The 7576-nt window shown below is 40.4% G+C and overlaps 1 long non-coding RNA gene across 2 annotated transcripts in view; it reads right to left on the bottom strand.

Annotated features, from left to right (window-relative positions):
- Positions 1-7576, bottom strand: part of LOC109957840 (uncharacterized) — a 71049-nt gene that overhangs the window by 4106 nt on the left and 59367 nt on the right. The window lies entirely within an intron of this gene.

Here is a 7576-nt window from a genome sequence, read left to right as displayed (position 1 = left end):
TATATATATATATATATACAGTATAAAAACTTTTCTCCATGTAGACACAAGTATTAATTAAATGTTGATAACTCTGTCCAACTATTAATAAGTGCAAAAACCCCTCAAAAGAAAACATAAATATCTGGACTGTAATACATCTTCTGCATGACTGTATTAGAGCTCAGGGCCTAAATCACATCTTGGGTATCACCTGCCATGAAACTGCTCTACTAGAGACATTTATGACTGATCCAATTAGCCTGTGCAGCTGAAGGTAAGGTTCTCTATGATAGGTGAGAGGTGCCATTAACCTTTCCCTTCACCTTTTAGAGAAGTAACTCCTCTCCTGCCTGGCTACAAACAAAAAGATTTAACCATACGCGTACATATGAGGCCCATACATCCTCTCTGAGACTCTTATGTTTCTTTCTGCCTACAAACAAAAAAATGAGAGGAATTGAAACAAAACATCATAATGAGCAAAAGTAAGGGACACATTTTTCATCAATATCAGTATCCACTGAAAAGGTAAGTTCAGTTCTTCTTCTATACATTTTTAAATCCTTGATTCCTTCTGAATAGTTATTCAAACAAGGTTAATGTTCAAATAACTTTCCCAATAAGCTCTATGAATTCTGTTTTTCACTAATTGATGTTCCTCTACTTGGTCTGATCAGACTACTCTGGGAATACTTGTTCTCTGGTGTTATATTGGGCTGCAGTCTATTAATCAGTGGTCTCTGCTAGAATGACCTTTATCTGACAAGATGGAGGAGGTAAGTCCTATAGTCTAGTAGATGTAGTACAAACATACCTTCTTAACAAAGACAGGAGATTTGTTTCTGCATATTGAACACCGACTACACCAACTCCACAGGAGCAGTACTAGGTCCAGCTTCTGTAATGACTTTTAAAGTCTGAGTAAAGCAACCACCCAGATTTAAAAAGGTACTGCGCCTGTTCTCATGGATGTATTACATCCATGCCTGGTCTGTTCATGGCTAATCACAGAAGAATCTGGTAAGGTTTAGGACATGTCAGACTTTGTGGATGCTGTTTGCAAACTTCAGGAGTTTTTGCTCCTGGTGGATTTTATACAGGTTACCATTTGGAGTTTGTCTTGTTTTTTGTCAATAGTTCGTATTAAGACTAAATCGTGAGTCTGTCTTAATTTAACACTTTTCTTAATGTAGGCTGTGTTTGGTCAGTATGGAGAAGTTTAAAGACTGTCGGCTTGCAGATTGCTGCGGTGCCACTAAATCTTGGCACCGCCTGGTTTCTTTAGTGAAATACTTTAGGGGAAAGCTAAGGCTATTGATTATAGCAGGGTTTGGTTTCTCAGAGGGGAGAGTTTTAAAAAGTGTCACATCAAGGAAAGGTCAAGACAGAGAGACAGTCTTTGAGTTGTGTTTGGCAGCTTGTTCAGACTGACGCTACAGTATGTATAAATCATATATTAATATCAATGTTGTATAGATATTGGTCACTTTTTACCCAGAAAAAAAAATCACCACCATGGTTAAACTGTAGTCCCCTATTCCCTGTAAACACAGTACAGTGGCTGCACAGGCCCCCGCAGTCTTACTGTAGCCTATTTACATTTAAAATAAACTGCCAAAGAAATGTGTCACTTAAAATGGCAAAATATAAAATGCAGTAGTCTTGTTTACCTAAATGTCTTAATGTGCTGGTGTGGGCTGTGAGACGCACCGTTCCCTCATGCCTGTTCAGTGTCTGGCTGCTGTCTGGTTGATTCACTGGACTTTTCATAACATAATATTTTAGTGTTCGGGCTGAGCCGAGGGATGATATCAAGTCATTGCAAATCAAAGGGCTAAAAGTCAAGTGAAGGCCCAGATCACTGTTGTTAAAGTCCAAGTCCATGGATAGAGCCATGGGGGTGGCTAGGGGTGATGGCCGGAGGGCAGAAACTGTCTTTCTGTCTTTCTGTCTGGTCGTCTTGGCGTACAGTGACCTGAAGTGCCGTCCAGAGGGGAGGAGTTCAAACAGGGTGTGAAGGGTCTGCAGAAATCTTCTCTACCCTCCTGTTGGCCCATGAGGTGTACAGGTCCTCCATGGGGGGCAGGCTGGCACCAGTGATTCTTTCTGCAGTCCTGACTGTCCGCTAAATATTTGCATTCATTTCTCTGATTGTGTTGTTGTGGAGTAGCATGAGTCACCTCAGTTGGGGTGGACCCATGTGCAGATGTGATGTCACCGACCAGGAGTAAATAAGGAGCGCAGCCAAAGTTGGCTAAAGAAAGCACCATGTCTCTCTCACTTTCACACAGAATAAGCATTTTCATTTTTAAATAATGTATGGTTTATTAGTTCATGGAACTAGGGGTGTAGTTTACCTTTAACACGCATTTCAAATTTACCACCCCTCTCTGAGTCTGTGCCCCAGCCTGGCCACCCCATCCAAAATTTTCTAGATCTGCCCCTGTCCAAGTTGAGTTACAAGTCTTTATGATTATATCAAGACTAAAGTCCAAGTCATGTGACTGGAGTCCCCACCTCTGCTGTTAACTCTAAGCTAGGCGATACAGATTTAGAGGGAATTTAGGAGGAAGAAGAAGAGAGGGTAGGGCCAGAAGAGAGGAATGCCTGTGGGAATCTGTGCACATACTCAGACTGTGGACATTCCTGTCAGCCTGCATATGAATCTGTGTATCACTGCCTCTATTAGCGCTAGTTACATTTCTAAATCCAGCAGAAAGACTTTTGACAAATAGCCTGTCTGCTGACTCAGTCTGGGGCAGTCAGTCTAATTCTGTACCATTTGACATTTGGCCCATTTCTAAATCATAGTAATATGACTGAAATATCTCAGACTCTTATTCATTTATGGCTCTGAGGGAGCACAAAAAGTTATAGTGTTGGTAAGTAGTGAGAACAAATGGCAACAAATTACATGCTCTCTTTTCTACGACTATTGCCAGAAGGCATACTGTAGGTCCATATACAAATATTAGCAGCATTTCTCAATGCCCCTCACACATAAATACACATCTGTGCAGTGGTACACTGTGATTGCCAGTGCCTTGTCTCACCACAGCAGATTGGACATCACTGAGGATGCTGTATGAAAACACTGAATGTAAACATTACTCATACTTATGAAGACAGAAGAATTGTTTGAGCTATTTGAGTATTACATTAGTTATTAACATTGCAGCACACTGAGGAGAAAGTTGCTGATAAGAAGAGGGCTGATTAAAGGATTCATGTGCTTCCAAGGAACTAGATCACACAATGCATCATTCAAACATGTCCATAGGCCCAATGTCAGAGGATGTAATGAATGGTAGAGGTGGGGATAACACACACTCTTGGTGAGCCTTGCCTAAGACGGCCTTATCATGAAAATTTTGAACCATGCATAAAAGGTTTTTCTCTATTACAAAATGCAAATGATTCCTGGCAACATAGATTTTAGTTTTGTAAACAATAGTTTATGTACCGACATCAAACTGATGTGTCAAGAAATTGAAACACATTTCAGTTGTTCATTTCATTCATTTTCTACCGCTAAATCCCCGAACGGGGTCACAAGGGGGGCCGGAGCCAATCCCGGCCAGCAATTGGGCGAAGGCGGGGTACACCCTGGACAGGTCGCCAATCCATCACAGGCCTAACACATAGATGAACAACCACACACACATACTCCTATGGGCAATTTAGAGACACCAATCAACCTAAGCTGCATGTCTTTGGACTGTGGGAGGAAGCCGGAGTACCCGGAGAGAACCCACGCAAGCACAGGGGAGAACATGCAAACTCCACACAGAAAGGTCCCGGGGTGGGGCCCAAACCCGGAACCTTCTCGCTGTGAGGCAACGGTGCTAACCACTGCGCCACCATGCTGCCCATTTCACTTGTGTTTTGTCTTATTGCGTTTTATTGAAACAAATCTAAAACTCTCTTTGTGCCACAGTGTGCATATATATAAAACATTTATTAATACATTGTCTTCTTTTTTTCTTATTTAAACATATTTTCCTTTTTGTCTTACAAAGCACAGTGAGAAGGAGTCAAATTGCCTGTGTACTTAACATACTTGTCCAATAAATCTGATTCTGATTAAAATAATAAATAAAAAGAAGTAGAGATGTTTTATAGATTTTATTTTTTAGCCATTTCATCCAGCCCTGACTGATCCATGAACCCCTGTGTGTGTTTGTGAAAGATGCCAACATGCTGCAAGGTGCTCAGAGATGTTTGTGTGCAGTGTCACTCAGTGGAAAACAGAAGATCCATTTATACATCACTAATGTAGAAAGAAAAACACCGTCTTTGGACCTAAGTGAAATAAAGCTATTTGCTGTCTGCTCTTTGTAAAACTGTTACCAATCAATGAAGAATATTAAGAGCATTATTTACCTTGCTTTTCTTTCCTTTCTTTTGTATCTAAAAGTCCTGTTATGTTATTGTGTCCTTGAAGCCAGAATGTGTGAACCAGGACACAATGGGAGTGAAGTGCCTTGCTCAAGAGCACCACATCAGTAGTTACTAGCCAAAAGTAAAGTAAGACTCTCAGATTGGCCATATCGGTCTGTTGACATGAACAAGTCACATTCACCACCAGCTCAATTCAGGGTTCTCTGTCATGCAAATGTCAGCAACGTTCCCCTTTCTCTCCCTGCCCGTTTCACTCTGTCTGTTTGATTTTCAGAGCCAGTCATCCCTGTCCACCAACACCCTCGCTATGTCTGCTCTCTACACCTGTTCCTATTCACCTCATCAGCTCAGGAGACCTCGCCTTCCCCGCTACTCCTCAAATGGGTTATTAGTGTCTTAGTATAGAGGGAGTATTGTCCTCCTGTTACTGGTCAGATTGTGTTTTGTGTTAGAGTTCTAGCTGTTATTGTACCTTTCCTATTTCTGCCTGTGCTTGCTTGCTGCAGTAGCCTGGTTTACCTGTGGATTGGACAAATTGTAGGTCAAAATCTTTGAGTATGTCACATTTCAGCTCTCACTAACCAGAAATTGTCCATTTTCTATCCTTACCCTGTACCATACAGTTTGCTTGCCATTGTGTTACAAACAGCCCCTTTTAGATGGCTAGAATGAAATTCAGCTGTCTTGTCAGAATGAGAACCACCAAATTAATTAGACAAAGTATTTGTGAGGCTAATGGCCATTTTTAGTGGTGCAGTTTTATCCACACACAATATTCATGTGGGGAGAAGCTGGACAAGTGTCAGACATAATGAAGAAGGCATGAGAGAAATTACAGTGACTTAACTTTCAAGATGAAATAGGTCATCTCTGTACCTCAGTAAAACAAAATAAAACAAAGAAAAACGATTTCATTACAGGTTAGTCAAATCCAGAGTCATGTTGTTTCTATTAAAAGCATGTTCTATCCAACTCTGTTACAGCAGCTCAGTTCAGTGCTCTGTTGAACCTCTGTTCAATTTAAAAGTGATTTTCTACAAGTGATTCTAAAGCCATTAGCCTTCCCAAATGCAGACGAAGGTAGAGCCAAGGACCTTGCATAGTTAAACCCTCCAGGAGGAGTAGCAAAGCATACCTGTTGCCATAGCAACCACTGAAAGGATTTGGAAGGCAGGAGGTTTTGTTCAAGACCGAATTAGTATGACTCTAGTGCCATCTTATGGTTAATATTCACATTAACCTCATATGCAGCTTATACGATTGGACCATTGGAGGCTGCTGCTGTTGAGCAATGCTGCATTATTCAAAGAGGTGTTTGTTATTTAGCCTATAGCTGTAGAAACACCTATAGAAATACCTGTCAGTATATTGCAATACAACTGAACAACACCACAAACTGCAGCCTCCAAAATCTGCATCTCCTCTCTCCCGTAGTGTGTCCTCTCTCTCTCCCTGTACCTTTCTGCAGGTAGCCCTGGCTCTGGAGCTCTATGTCTCTGATGAGCAGTCACCGTCCATTTCAACCTGCCCAGTGTTTGATTGTTTGCTGTTGTGTTTGCTGTGTCTTGTTGCTTTTCTCTTCTCTCTCCTTTATCCACTAACCCCAACCAGTCGAGGCAGAAGGCCGCCCACCAACAGCCGGGTCTGTTTCTTCCGTTAAAGGGAGTTTTATCTCCGTGCTGTCACACAGTACTTGCTCAAGGGGGAGTTGTTGGGTTTTCCTCTATGGTATTAATAATAGTAAGGTCCAGGCCTTACTATGTAAAGTGTCCTGAGACAACTTTCAACAACACCATCAACACCATTCAAAACAATTCCAGCAAATACTGAACATCCTCACCTTCATGAAGGATTTATTGTTGTATTAGACTGTGGTAGTTTTACTTTAGCTAAGTGTACCTTATAAACTGCTTAATCGAGGGTACAGTACTGCTTAATAAGAATCTGAAGTAAGGTTAGAGCTGTATAACTTTAAAAGGGTATATGTACAGACCCATGATTGTTTCAGTAGTGCCTGATTTCTGTTCACTTGAGGGAAATGACATTGTATGACATTTCACACAAGAAGAGGAGGAGTGACAGCAGAGTTTGGAGAGAGCTGTAGATGTAGGTACGTATGTGTCAGCTGCAGAGCACACTGATGGAAACATACTTTGGTGCCACCTGGTGATACCTGTCTCTGTGTGCAGGCCTACGCGTGTGTGAGTTTTGCCAGTGAGGAAAAAGTGAACACCAAAATAAATAGTTTGTCAATAAATTATTATTAGTTGGTATTTTCTTAAGTCAAAGTCTAATGATGAAAGTCTAATGAATAATGCATCTGATACACAGAATTCGAACCGTTTGACTGCAGCGTAGTACCAGAGTGCGAGTTTGGAATGTGTGTGAGCAAATGGTTTGTGACGGTATTGGTCATGACAAAGGCCACAGACCTGAGAGAAAGGAAACTGTGTTTAGCTTCCTCCAGTCATCAGCCAGGCAGTGGTGGAAGAAGTACTCAGATTCTCTACACAAGCAGAAATATCAAAGTATAAAAATACTGTTGCAAGAAAAAGTCCTACATAAAAATGTTACTTATGTGAAAGTACAAAAATATTAGCATCAAAATATACTTAAAATACAAAAAGTAAATGTACTCATTATGCAGAATAGCACATTACACATGAATATATATTTTATTTTTGTGATATAATTATTGATGCATTTTTGTGTACATCACATTTAATGGTGCAGCTGGTCAAGGTGGAACTAACATTAACTACAAGATATACTTATAATTTGAATTACTGCTGGGTAGCTTGTGAATTTTACACCAGTAATCAACAAAGTCTTATGATTACAGGTATGTGCCAAAAAATTAGAATATCGAGGAAAAGTCCATTTATTTCAATAATTTGTTTCAAAAAGTGAAACTTGTATGTTATATTAGTTCACTGCACACAAAGTGAAATATTTCAAGCCTTTATTTGTTTCAATTTTGATGATTATGGATTAAAGACAAAAAAAAATCAAATCCAGTATTTCACAAAATTAGAATATCATGACAGAATTCAACATTGTAGGCTCCTTGTGTCCCAATCTAGTCAGCTAATTAATGCAAAACACCTGCAAAGGTTTCCTCAGCCTTGAAATTGTCTCAGTCTGGCTTAGTAGGCTTCAGAATCATGGGGAAGACTGCTGACTTGACGGTTGT

This window comes from Monopterus albus, unplaced genomic scaffold (assembly GCF_001952655.1).
Source record: "Monopterus albus unplaced genomic scaffold, M_albus_1.0 scaffold29.1, whole genome shotgun sequence".
In the NCBI taxonomy this organism is placed as follows: domain Eukaryota; kingdom Metazoa; phylum Chordata; class Actinopteri; order Synbranchiformes; family Synbranchidae; genus Monopterus; species Monopterus albus.
The sequence above is the reverse complement of the archived record's forward strand: the minus strand, read 5'-3'. Positions and strand labels throughout refer to the sequence as shown.